Genomic DNA, 13,706 nt, shown 5'->3' on the forward strand with positions numbered 1-13,706 from the left:
AGCAGAGCCAGACAGAATGATAGATTTAGTATCTTCTATTTTATATCTGAAGATTTCTCAACACCCTGAGAACGAAGTCTTTGGTGGGAGGTAGAGAACAGGAGGGACTTCTGGGACACTTTGATGCTGATAAGGGTTTAGTAGAGATTATGCTGAAAAACAGCTTTAGAGAGAGATTTAGAAATGATCAATATCTACTATTATCTGGTCTAAGCAGTGATTTTAAATAGCAGTCTATAGCTGCATCTTTGTTTTTATCAATGTTTAGGGAAAATTAAGGTTTAAATAATGGAACATGTAGTATATATCTGTTTTTGCCCCTGCCCACTGCTGTAGGGCTTCTACACTGCCGTCAGTCTCCTTACCCCTCATCTTTGTTTCAAGCAATTCCCAGGGAAAGATTCCCCTATAGCCTCATGAACATGGGCCTCTCATGATCTCCCTCACCGTCTATCTAATTATCTCTCTACCTATAACAATTTAAAGACCTGTTTAATGTGTTTCCTAAGTCTGAAATTAGTTTGAATGTTTTAATTTGTTTACTTATATTTCATGAGAAGTCTGATATAACCACAATGCAGTCATGTGTTGCTTAATGACTGGGATATGTTCTGAGAAATGTGTCATTTTTGTCATGTGCAAACATCATAGAGTGCACTTACACAAACCTAGATGGTATAGTCTGCCACATACCTAGGTCATACAGTATAGCCTAGTACTTCTAGGCTACAAACCTGTACAGCATGTTGTACTCAATACTGTAGGCAACTGTTAACACAATGCCTACAGCATTTGTGAATCTAACATATCTAAACATAGAAAAGGTACAATAAAAATATGGTATAAAAGATAGAAAATAGTACACCTGTATAGGGCACTTACCATGAATGGAGCTTGCAGAACTGGAAGTTGCTCTGGGTGAGTCAGTGAATGAGTGGTGAGTGAATGTGAAGGCCTAGGACATTACTGTACACTGCTGTAGACTTTATAAACACTGTACACTTAGGCTACTAAGTTTATACAAAATATTTTTCTTGCTTTAATACTAAATTAACTTAAGCTTACTGTAACTTTTTAGCTTTATCAACCTAAAAATCTTTTAATTTTTCTACTCTGTTGAAGTAAGATGTAGCTTCAAACACAAACACATTGTACAGCTGTACAAAAATATTTTCTTTCTTTATATACTTATTCTATAAGCTTTTTTCTCTTTTAATAACACTCATAGTAGCCTAGACTTACACAGGGTCAGGACCATCAATATCACTGTCTTCCACCTTCACAAACTTATCCCACTTTAAAGTCTTCAGGGGAAAAACACACATGTTGCTGTCCTCTCCTATGATAACAATGCTTTCTTCTGGAACACCTCCTAAAGGACCTGCCTCAGGCTCTTCTTGAGGAGGTGTCACTCTTTTCAGAAATATGTTCATGGTGGTTTGCTTGATCGATTTCTTTTTTCATCAGAGCTTTTCTTGTAAGCAGATAATGTACCATGAATATTCCTCTCTATTAATGAAAACCTTTTGGTGTTGGGGTCCATGTTTTCAAACTTTTTAAGGGGCTTGTTGAGGTCTGTAAAAGCTTCTGCTAAACCTTTTCCTGTGAATTTTCTTGTGGGTTCCTCTTTTTCTTTCTCCTGCAGTTTCCCTTTCTCTTGCCTCTTCTTCAGCTATGTGTTCCTGTTCCAGTTCCAACAATTCATTAGTCAATTCCTGAGGAACCACCTCCTGGAGCTCCTCAATGTCATCTTTGTCCACACCCAGGGTAAAGGTGTTTGCCATCTCAACCACAGCCTCACTGATTTTTGCAACCTCCTCATTCTTAGCGAATCCTTTGAAGTCATGGATGACCCTCTTGAGTGTCTTCTTCCAGATGCCATTCATACCTTGGTGACATCCTCCTAAGCCCAAGCAAGGTTCTTGATACAGTCATAGATGTAATCCTTCCCGAATTGCATGTGTCTTCTTATTAGATGCAGCAATAGCCTGGGCAAAGGTCCTTCTCAGGCAGTAAGCCTTAAAAGCTTCTATAAGTCAGTCTTTGATCCACTGTTTGGATCAAAGAGGTGGTGTTTGGAGGGAGAAACACCATTTTGATTTGGGGAGGGTCATCAATAAAAGGAGGATATCTGGGAGCATTTTCAACAGTAAGCAAAATCTTGAAAGGTAGGTTATTCTCTGAACAGTACTTTTCCATTTCTCTCATAGAGCAATCCAAGAGGGCATCTTAGAAGAACAGCTTGGCCACCCATGACCTTTATTGCTTCTGTAATACACTGGCAGTGTGTGCCTAGTGGTATGCTTGAGGGCCCTGGGGTTCTCACTGTGCCAGATCACAAAGGGTTTCAATTTGTAGCCTGCAACACTGCTCCCAAGGAAGGCTGTTATTCTGTCCTTAAAAGCCTTGAAAGCTGGCATTGACTTGGCCTGCTTAATGGATGAAAGCCCTTTCAGACATTTGTTTCCAGAATAGAGAGACTTTATCCATATTGAGTATTTACTCTGGCAAGTACTTTTCCTCCACAATCAGCACATCTAGAGTTTCCAAAAATTCTTCAGCTGCCTTCACATCAGCACTTGCAGACTTACCACTCACTTTTCATTATGTAATGAATGATGATTCTCAAACCACCTGGAGCTAGCAGTAAATTCAGTATCATAGTCAGGTCCAGCCTTTTCTTTCAACAAATTTTTTCCTTGGCCATGATTCTCGTAGTGATGAGAGGGATACACTCATATATCTGGTCTTTAATCCAAGTCATTAGAAGTTTCTCCATGTCTGATAAAGGCCCTTCTCAAATTTGTTAGTCTTTTTGCCTTCAATGAAGCAAAGTCCTGTAACAGCTTCTATCATTGTTGTTCTTTCAGATTGTGGCTGTGGTGGAATGGAACATGCCTGACTGGCGAGAAATAATCATCACTGATTTTCCACCTTTGTAGTCCTTAATCACTTTTAATGTTGTTTTCAGATCAGTCACTTAATATGGCCTTTTACTGGCAACATTAGTAGAGGATTTTGTATGCTTAGGGGCTATGATGAATGAAACATGAGAATGACAATGGATTTCTTTGAACATACTTTCCCCTCCTGTTTTTTATTTACTCCTTAGAATACATTCCTATTAGTTGAATTACTATGTGAAAAGGCATGCTCATTTTTGTGTAGAAGCTTAGAATATGTCCTACTGTTGGCAGTAGCATCTCTTGTAGAGAATCTAGGGCCACTCTTCTTAGCTTATCCTATGCCAAGATCGCCAATATCTTGGAAGCACTGCTGCTGCCCTTTGGGGAACCATCTATCTAGGTCATAGCTAGTGCATTTTGCCTAATAAGTTTGCAGGATTAGTTTGATGAAATTCAGTGATAAAGAAGAGACCAGTCTATGGCCATGCTATCCTGAACAAGCCTGATCCCATCTGATCTTGGAAGCTAAGCAGGGTTGGGTCTAGTTAGTACTTGGATGGGAGACCACCTAGGAAGATCAGGTGCTGTAGGTGTAAAAAATTTAAAAAAAAAAAGGGATTATAAACTGACAAGCTTCTTGCAATTCAGTGAGGTTAACCAAGGGTTGCCTTGCCTAAAAAAAAAAAAAAAAAAAAAAAAAGAGAGAGAGAGACCAGACAGAGTGTGTCTAAGACTCACATGAGGAGTTGGTTGAAGTGTCTGAGGACACTTCATATCCTCAGTGACACTTCACATGTTAGTGAAAGGGAGTGTGAGCACAGGAAAGTGTACACAGAGAAGCAGCTCTGTTGTACTCATCAGGAGGAGACCTTGGGTGTGGGGGATGTAGTGACAATGTCACTGGGCTGTGGGTCTTGTTTGGGGAACAAGATGTCAAGTTTTCCTGGAGTTTGGGGGAATGTCTATTCCATACCCATTATATTTCCTTTGTTCTGAATAATCTTCTGATTGTTGTTTGTCTTCTTTGGTATTTTGATATCAGGGTGGTGACAGTGTGCCCTGTAACTCACTGTGTTTGCCTCTTTATTCCAGCAATAAGGAGGCTACTTGAGAAAGAACATAGGATCTCCCGTTATAGTTTGCAGGCTGACTTACCTCCCATCTTGTTTTCTTAATTTTATTTGCTCTTTCCCTCATCTTTCTATTTTGGATTTATTTTTCTCTTGTAACATGTTTACATATTTCTAAATAGCCTTAAATTTGTTTTGGAATAAGTCATGGTTCGAATGAAGAATGAAAGATTGGCTTTCTGGGTTTAGAAACTGGTCTGATCCATTTAGTCTGAGCTTGTTACTGAGAAGTTGCTCATCTTGGGTTCAGTATCTGAATCTGCCTGACATTGGATCCTGGTAATGCATCCTCAGTGTTGTCCTTGACATCCTGTTGTTAAATATCCCGCCCCTCTTATGCATTAACCTCCTCCACTTTGTGCCTTTTCCAAATGACAAGCACAGGTAGGTATACTTACCTCATTTCTCTTTTCTGCCTCTTTATATATTTAAATTGTATACTTTCAACCTATAGAAACTTTAGTTTTGGTCAAAGGAATAAAGTGGATTTATCTTTTAGCCTGCGTTAATTCTGCTAAGTAAATGTTAAAATTTAATAATTTAGAATTTTGGAACTGACCCCTTTTAGTACTGGGTTACTCTTATATTGTCGAGTTTCCCAGCATATTTTTAAGCGAACTTACCTCTTCTTCCTTGAGGAAGCTCTTGAAGGTAGGAACCTCTCCATCTTTTAAGTCCTCACAAAACTGAAAAGAAGTCTTTGCACAAAGCAGGAGCTCAACACGTGTCTGTTGAATACTCTCACCTCCAAACAGGCTTGAGAAATAAAGATTTTTAGACATCTTATCCTAAGAAACAGAAGGCAATCCTGCTAATAAGTATATATAGAATTGATCATCTTTACGAAGGACTCCACTCATTCACTGATGGTCAGGAAAGACCTACCCAGCAGAGGTGTCACACTAGGCTCTGATTTAAGTTCCACTTGCAATCAGGAGCCTTGTTAATTTTAACATTGAAAAGTATTTGTATGAAGAGTTCTATGAAGATTGTGCTTACTTTTAATTTGATTAATATCATTTCTATTTGGTTGTTTGAAATTAAATTTCAAATTTTCATAATAGTGAGAAACATCCAAAATATTTCATATACAGTGAGAATAAGAGCTAAAGCTTGTAGTTCTGGCAGGCCAAGAGTCTCTAATTTGAGGTGAAAACATGATTTCTTTGGAAATCTCGTCTAACCTTCCAGTACATTTTCTTAATTTCCTCTAGTGAGTCAAATATTTCAAGAGCATATGTAGGCTGAGCCATTTGAGCATTTAAAAATAATAACTATACTTTGGGTATCCAGCTTATTACTGTGGTATTTCTTGAGAACATAATATACAGAAAAGGATTTTTTTTTTTACAGAAGGTGAATTCCATCTAGTTGCATTAGATCCTAATTAGGGAGTGAAAATAACCCATTTCAGAGCTCTTCAAAGTGATTACATTCCACATTTACTGCTGAATAGTCCTGATCAGAGAAAGGATTTAAATAATACCACCAGTGCTCTTTTTTTTTTTCTCTCACTTGCTTTTGCTCTGCACTTTCTTGTAATTAAAACAATGCTTTCTCATATGTATTTATTGTTCATAAAACAGCTTTTTTCTTCTGGTGGGATATATGGTCCCTAGATTCCTGATGATGGGCAAATATTCACTAACACTCTGTCTACTGCTGGCAAAATGACCCATTGAAACTGGCCATCCAAGGTATGAGGCATATGTGTTTGAACACGCTGCACAGGACATGCAACTGTCAGCCATTGTCACATAGGAAATACATTCTTTAATAAAATGATGTTTTATGCCTATGTGTAAAGATCAATGGAAAGGTTGTTATATTTGAAATAAAAATTCTGAGGTGAGACTAGGGCATTAGATCCAAGTGTGAAATTCATTCATCGCTATTCATAGTCAATCTAGTGTAGGAAAGAATTGAAGTCAGAGGGTACAGATCTCCACAGAAGGACGTTTATGTAATTAATTTTATAAAAGCAAGGATTTAATAGTAGAATCATCCCAAACTTTGTAAAGAGAAAGAGAGTGACCATGAAAATCTTTTGTATCACAAGAAGGCTTCTGGTCATCTTGTAACAAAAGAATGATTCTTCTTAAAGATGAGTTATACATTTCCCTTTTTAATAAGTATTCTAAATTCATTGACCTTTTTTGTGACACTAGCAGCTATTATTTTTTTTAAAGTTTATTCTGCTTCTTCAAGGCAAAGGTGACATTTTATCAATGAGAGAGAAAACATCTGCTTTTCAAAAAAAAAAAAAAAACAAACACCTCTGCAATGGATGTTTGGAAATATTTCTTAGAATTATATGATTTTGTTGTTGACAACAATGGACCCCGACCACAAAACCATTGATGTGTCTGCACTTCCAAAACCAGAATTTTCTAACTAGTTAGTATAAAAAGTTCCAGAAGAGAAAGTCAGTGGATTCGATTAGTTTGTAAAAAATGATTGACATAGGAGAAGGTGAGTATTTATAAACCTAATTTCAACAAAAGTCTTTGCATAATTGGTGATTGGGATTAAGAAATCATAATGTTGAAAACCCTGCCAATGATTTGTCTCTTTTTTCCATTTGGACCTCTTGTCATTATGAGTTAGGTTTTCAGCTATGCAGCCATTAAAACCAACTATTACAGATGAACATAGCATCCAACATGACTCTTTGTGTCATAGAGTTGATGAAGTCTTAAAACAATGACTAATTAATGAATAATAAAATTTTAAACATTTTATTAATACATTTATTATAGAGAATAAAAAGATTTTGTGCATAAAATTAAAATATTAAAACATTTAAAATATTTGAGATAATGAAAATCATATTTATGCAATATACAAATGAATATAATTATGAATCCAATTTATAAATTAAAATATCTGTGGAAAGTGTAGTAAACCTTTTTACTGATAGGGATGTACTCTCAAAAAAGTTCAGAGGTCACTGTTCTATACATATAACTGTCTAAATCCTAGATTCCCAGGAAAGAGAAGACAATTAGTTTAGTTGGGTCAGATGTTCATCTCTGATCCAATCAGCTGTGGCCCAGGGAGGAAGGTGGCATAATAGAGGCATCCTGAATATTGGAGTGTTCACGATCCCAGTCACAGCAATTACATGATTTCATAGGGAAGCAACATTTGTCATCACATGAACATACTCTTCAACCTGTAAAATTTGTCTTCTCCCAAGTATGTAGCCTGCTTAAAATGCCAGAACCTGCCTCTCCTCACCTGTCATATTTTCCCAGTCAGTTTTGCTGATGAGTATTGTAACCTTTGACAGTATAAATGCAGACTCAATGTAAATAGATTGTGAAGTGAAATTATACTCTTGTAAACATTTCAGGATTTCATGAAGTTGAAGAAACTGATGTTGGAATGTTGTTCAAATCATGCACAAATGAGGTTTGGGAAAGTCAGGTCCGTTAACCAAAGAGAAAGCCAGTAAGGGTTATGACATAATAGGTCTTCAAAGCAAATGATTTGAATGTGAAAGGATGTTGATATTGGTAAATTAATATATCCTTGAGTATTTTTTTTTTTTGCTGAAGTGACCCTCTTTATGATCTTACTACAAAAATTGACCATGAAACGAAGGATATTATATAATGCTTTTATATTCTTTTTGTTGGAAAAGTTATGTCCCCTAACATAAATATTTGACTTGTTTAAAGACTTAGTACATAGCTGTGTGAATTAAAACCTAATTAAAAAGTAAGATAAAACAAGCTTATTTTTTTAAATTTAAATTTCATTTATTAAAGGTAAAGCCCTAATCAAATGTTTCCCTCCAACTTATTTTAGTAAATTTACTATCAATTTACTTGGTTTTGTTCCTTGATTGAGGATCTGATGCCCAGTTTACTGGTTATAGGGCTGACCTTTCTGAGAGCTGTAGATGGGAAGTGATATTCTGTACCCAGCCCTTAGCACCTTCTTTGACTAATCCCTGATCATTTGCCTCTTAAACTTGATCCAGCTTGAACCCTAACCCTTCAGGGTCTTTCCAGGCATCTGATTTGTTGATGTTTATAAAATTAATTTGAGCCAAGATGTTTAAAAAAGGCAGTAGCTCAAAAGGTTACTCTTTCCTGAATGCACCTTCATTTGAACAGCAACCCTCAGTGCCTAAAGCCAAGAGGTGAAAATAGGAGAGGTTTTGGCATTTTGAGAGATGATTATAGGCAAGGGGGCCTTTTATGCCACCTATAAGTGCGCTGTCTTTGCCATTTGCAGAAGGCCAGCTCTGCAGTCGGTTTATCTTCATACCATCAACTCCAATACCCCTGTGTGCTCCTGGGGTAGGATCTTTGTACACTCACCCCCACATTAACATTTTGGCCCTAACCATCCACAGGCTAGGAATGGCAAATAGAATTCATCTCACTTGCCAGCTCTGATCCATTAAGAGTGACTGTCTGAAGAACTGCAATGAGCAGGTTTCTGGGACCTCACCTGGTTTAGTAGGACAGAGTATCAACTGATTAATAATGTCTGCCATAGTCACTGGAGATGGGGTGGTAGCGTGCATACCACATTTGTGCTATCTCTGTCTTGGATTTTGGGAGTGAATATTACTGCACCACAACAGGGATGTCATTTGTCACCATTTAGCTCTTGACTGTTTACCAAGGCTCGGGGTTTACTATTAAGTTCTCATGACTCCCAGCAGGTCCCAGTGTGTACCTTATATATATGCCTATGTCTGTGCATATAAGATTCGTAGCACATCTTGGTATACACAGAATGTCTCATTATTTCTACTTAGTATAACAAGTACAATTGATTTCATTAAAGGAGCCTTGCTTTCATTAGAGAACACCAAGGTATGAAACTGTCAAGTATTGTGCTCGAGCTACAAAGAGTATTTTAGATTTGGCCATTCATCCTTTAAAACATACCTGGAACAGACATTTCTGTGCAGCTCAAGCATAGGGAAGATATCATTTTTCAACATGTCACTTCCAATACAATGTGCTTTAATACCTTCTGTTCTGTCAGATATTTGAGCAATTTTTAGATTTGGGAACTTCAGGGACAATTCTGTTAGAAAAAAAGTCTCAGGGGAAAACAGTAAGGGCTCATGACCCTTATTTTAGCCAATGCACACAAGAACATGAGGAAGTAAATGTTTGCTGTGGTTTTATTGGACTCTAGTTAGCTTCACCTCTGAGCCCTAATGTCCCTATAGGAATAAGATGTGCCTCATCAAGGTGCAATCTTTTTAAAGCTTGTGCTCTCATGGGACAACAGCACTGTCGTGGTTAAAATAATATAGTCATTTCTAAAAGTCTCAGCCCTTTACTTGCCTTTCGTGAAATCTGCAAGGGTAGGTGAGGGTACCACGGTGATATATCTCTAACATCTCCTTTTCTCATCCATCTATTTCCCTCACACTGAAGCAGCTTTCTCATCTCCCTCACCTCAAGTCTTTTTCCAACAACCCCCACCATACCCCACGAACTCTTGTCCCTATGACTCTTGTCATTCTCCCCAGCTCCTTTCCTCTGCATTACAAAGTTCAAAGACCTTTATTTATTTTTTTTAAACAAAACAAAACTAAACAAAGCAGGACCATTCCTGGCTGGGAGGTGGGATGAGGTGGATCAAGATAGAATTCTTTCTCTCTTCCTCTTTTTAAAATTTTTTATTGTAGGACAGAATTCTCTTAAGTATGGCAGGAGAAGAAAGGCTTGGAACTAACATATGAACAGTTTTCCTCTTATCATGTACTTCATGTACATCCCTTAGAGATTCACTCTCAGGTTATCAAATCCTGGGTATATTGCAGTCACTTGGAAAAGAAGGATTGGGTGGCAGCTCTCACTCTGGGCCCTCTAAAAATTCTCCCCCACCTTTCACTTGAGTCTGCCTTTGTGGTTTTGGGTTAAGAGCTGTTGCTGTGGGCCATGTGTTTTAGTAACTGGCTCTGGGTGGCGGCCAATCTGCTCTTGAGATGCGTTTGTCATGGCCTCTTTCCTATTGGCATTAGGGGATGTTCCCTCTAGATGGCAGCTTTTGGGATGGCTATCTTTCTCTTCTACTCCTCTTATGCCCTCTTGTAGAGTGCTTCTTGAGTTTGCACATCAGTTGGTAATTTAGGTCCAAAGGTATTTTATTACGTGTGAGGCAATTTGGGGGGTGCCAGTACATACAAGTGGGTAAATTACAGCTACAGAGCCTCACTACCTAGTTCATCTCTTTTACAGCCCCTGCTTTGTGTCACCCCTAGAGCTGCCTTTAAGCCCAACGCTGTCCTCACCCGTGAATTTTAATGTTTTCTCCACTATCTCCACCCCCAGCTTCTTGATTGAGTCTTCCTCTATTCTCTTCTCAGGGACTTTCCCTATGCCTGCTATTCCTTCATCTCAAACTTTTTTCTTCTTTTTTAAACAAAACATTTCCTCATTACATATGGAAGTCAAAGATAAATGATTACTATAGAAATTAAGAAAATACAAAAAAGTGCCAAGAGAAACCATCCACAATCATAGAAATAACCACAGTTAAAATTCGATGACTTTTCTTTGCTTTTATATAATTGCAAATCTACTGTATAAATAGATCTGTATTCTGTTTTTTTCCCCTTTTCTTTTGATTTAGTCTGCACCAACCCCTACCAAAGTCAAGGTGCCATTATTACACTGTTATTTACGTGTGCATGTGCGCATGTGCGTGTATGTGCATAAGCACACATACACACAATCACACACAATGTAACTGGTGTCTTTGGGCAAGGTGCTGAACTCCTGGTCACTCTACAATCTAATTCACAACACTCTACATTTTGACCTCCTTTTATTAGTTACTTTTTTCCTCTACCTGTGCTGTCCCTCCTTTATGGATATATAATATATGGATTCTGGTTGATTAAATGAATTATTATATGATGTCTAAAGCCTAAATTTAAATTGGAACAGGTAACACTATGGATAAGAGGGAGGCCCACTTTTTTCATAATTGCCTGTTGATCCCCTTCCTGTGGTATTTGGGACCTCTATCTTCATTCTCCTCAGTCTTATCTCAATTGCTTATTCCTAAAAGCCTGCAGTCTCCATCAATTGCTAGGAAACAAGGTCTGAGTACCCAAGGAGAATTTCCTGTTATTTTCTTGTATCATGATGGTAGGGAGATTTGATAAAAGCTGAATGAATTTTTAGCCTAGGATGTTCTGTTCTTAAGCTATAATTGCTGTTTTCCCTTTAACTCTAGAAGTGATTCTGCCAAACAAAAGAAACTTTAGTTTTCGCATGTTTGTTATTATTATTTTATAAAAAATTCTCCATTAAATGTGTGATTTAAAAAAGATTTCTGTATCATTAAAGGTGATTTTCTTTTTTCTTGGGACTGGTTTGATATTACTGTTAAAGGGGGAAGATTCACTTTAAAAGTTAACTTTCTAGGATGCATTTGTTCAACAAAGTGAGATATACTCAATTGCGGTAAATATAGAGAAGACCATGAAATAGCCAATTTAAAAATAATTTTTTAATTTAAAAATGCTAAATCAAACTCCTAGTTATTAAAGTATATTACCTAAATGATTTATATTTGATTTTCAGAATGGAATATTACAGAAGATAGCATAAGAGAGTAAGAATTAAATGATATTTTGGAGGGATTTAGGTTACATATTAGAAGCTTTACAAAATTCAGAGAAACCAGTATCCATGGTCATAGATGAGAGAAGCCTTATCTTGGGATCTATAATAAGAGAGCAGATTATCTGTCTCCTTGTGTTACCCTTCAAGGAATCAATATCATGATTCAGGAATGCTTCTTTCTAATCAGTCATATGCCCCAAAGATGACTATGAGTCTTGATTTTGAGTATTTTAATGTGGATAAAGGATATTCTTATAAGATTAATAGCAAATAAATATGGTTTCATGAGCTATGGTTTTCTTGCTGTCATGTATGCTGCAATGAGCTAAATACTTATTCCAGTGGAAAGAGCAGGTTTAATGTGCACTACACTGAATAGCCCTAGGGTATTTATTGTCTATCAAATTTTTTCCTTTGCACTAGAGCTGCAATGTGAAGTGACTGATGGATATATCCTTGAGGTACCCATAGATCATGGACATCCCAGGGCAACAATGCATGAACTAGAATGGCAATCAGGTTGAAGAGATGGAATGAACCTTGGCTGTACTGATTCTTAGCTTTATTGTTATTCCAGGTGGTATTGGTCCATGAGGGTGTAACCTCTCTTATTGCCCATATCACAATTGGAAAGATGCAGGCTGTTCTGAAAGTCAAAACTACTGGGCTACCCACAGTGGGTAAGGAAGCAGAATGTCTGTTCAGTAGGTCAGAGGTGACTCTAAGCTCTGTGATAGGGCCCAGGTAGGCCTTGTTCCTTGCTGTACCTCAAATATCTAGCATAGTTCCTGAGTAGCACAGGTACTCAGTAAGTACTATTGTATTGCAAAAAGGGCTATGTTACTCTATGGCCAAACCTGTCCCTTTCATCAAGGGTCTTGACTAAATCTCTACCTAGATTCTCTAGAGATTTCTACATAAGAGTAGCTAGAAGCTTTGCCTGGAAGACCAGAGGTGTGGCTCTGCAGTCCTGGCTGGTTCTGGGGCCCAGATTGGCTTTGGAAATATAGCTGGGACATCTGTAGACAGCACTGGAGGAAGCCAGGGTCAAGGACCAAGCTGATTTTGGACACAAGCCCCTCCTCTGTGCTCTCTCTCTGCTGGGTTACCCCTGCTCTCTGTTCCTTCTTCCCATGGCACCTGAGGGACCATGGCTCTTGTAAGAGGCAGATCAAGATCAAAACTGGCATGAAGCAATTGGCCAAAGAAAAAAATGATGTATGAAAAAGCAAAAGAACAAGAAGAAAAGATTAAAAAAATGAAAGCTGAAGGTGGTAAAGATTATGCCATTGAAAAGCAGGCAGGAATCCTTCAAGAGTCCTGGATGATGATTCCAGATCACCAGTGCAGATTGGAAGCTGCATACATCAATCTTCTGCAGATGCTAGAGAATAAAAGAGTTGGAAGAAGCCGAAGAACATAAGGAAGCACATTTAGTACTGGATTCAGTGAAGTGAGAAGCCAGACTTTTTTCTGTCCAGGGTATATTTTTCATTAATCCTGGGATTCATCCCACAATAATTATTTTTGACCACTGCTATATGTTCAAGTAGTATGAGAATGTGTTTCTTTTTCTGAAGTTGCATATATTTTTCTTTGCCTAATTTAATGTGTCAAATAAATGAATTCATCTAATAAAATTGTTTATTTAAAAAAAAGAACCAAGCTGATTTTAACATCATTCTGGAGGGCCTGGGCAGAGAGGCAAACTTGGGTTTGAGGCACAGAGAAGGAACAAGCAGATTTGGAAGACTGAGTAGGAGGCAAACCTAGAAATTCTAGATGGAGACACAGGGATTTTATGAAGCAAATTCATCCTTAACCAGGACAGCCAGAACCTCTGAAGACATAAAGTACCTTTTGTTAGTAGCTCTTTTGTACACAAGTCTCTTGATGCAGGGCCTCATGTCCCCTACCCAACTCTTCTCAGGAATTTGCTTTCTTTCCTGCCTCAGGTAGAAAGACCCAGGTAGTCCCCTAGAACCCAAATAAGATTCAAGCTTTTCTTTCCTAAGCCAAGTAGCAAGTTCTAGAATTGGCAGGTACCATCAAAATAT

The 13,706-nt window shown here is 37.8% G+C and overlaps 1 protein-coding gene and 1 pseudogene across 1 annotated transcript in view; both read left to right on the forward strand.

Moving 5' to 3' along the window:
* LOC120612923 (atrial natriuretic peptide receptor 1-like) overlaps positions 1–13,706 on the forward strand; it is a 100,702-nt gene that overhangs the window by 30,651 nt on the left and 56,345 nt on the right. The gene's annotated exons all lie outside the window — the stretch shown is intronic.
* On the forward strand, positions 3,381–3,499 carry LOC120613042 (uncharacterized; annotated as a pseudogene).

This window comes from Pteropus medius, unplaced genomic scaffold (genome assembly GCF_902729225.1).
Source record: "Pteropus medius unplaced genomic scaffold, Ma_sr-lr_union100, whole genome shotgun sequence".
Taxonomy (NCBI): domain Eukaryota; kingdom Metazoa; phylum Chordata; class Mammalia; order Chiroptera; family Pteropodidae; genus Pteropus; species Pteropus medius.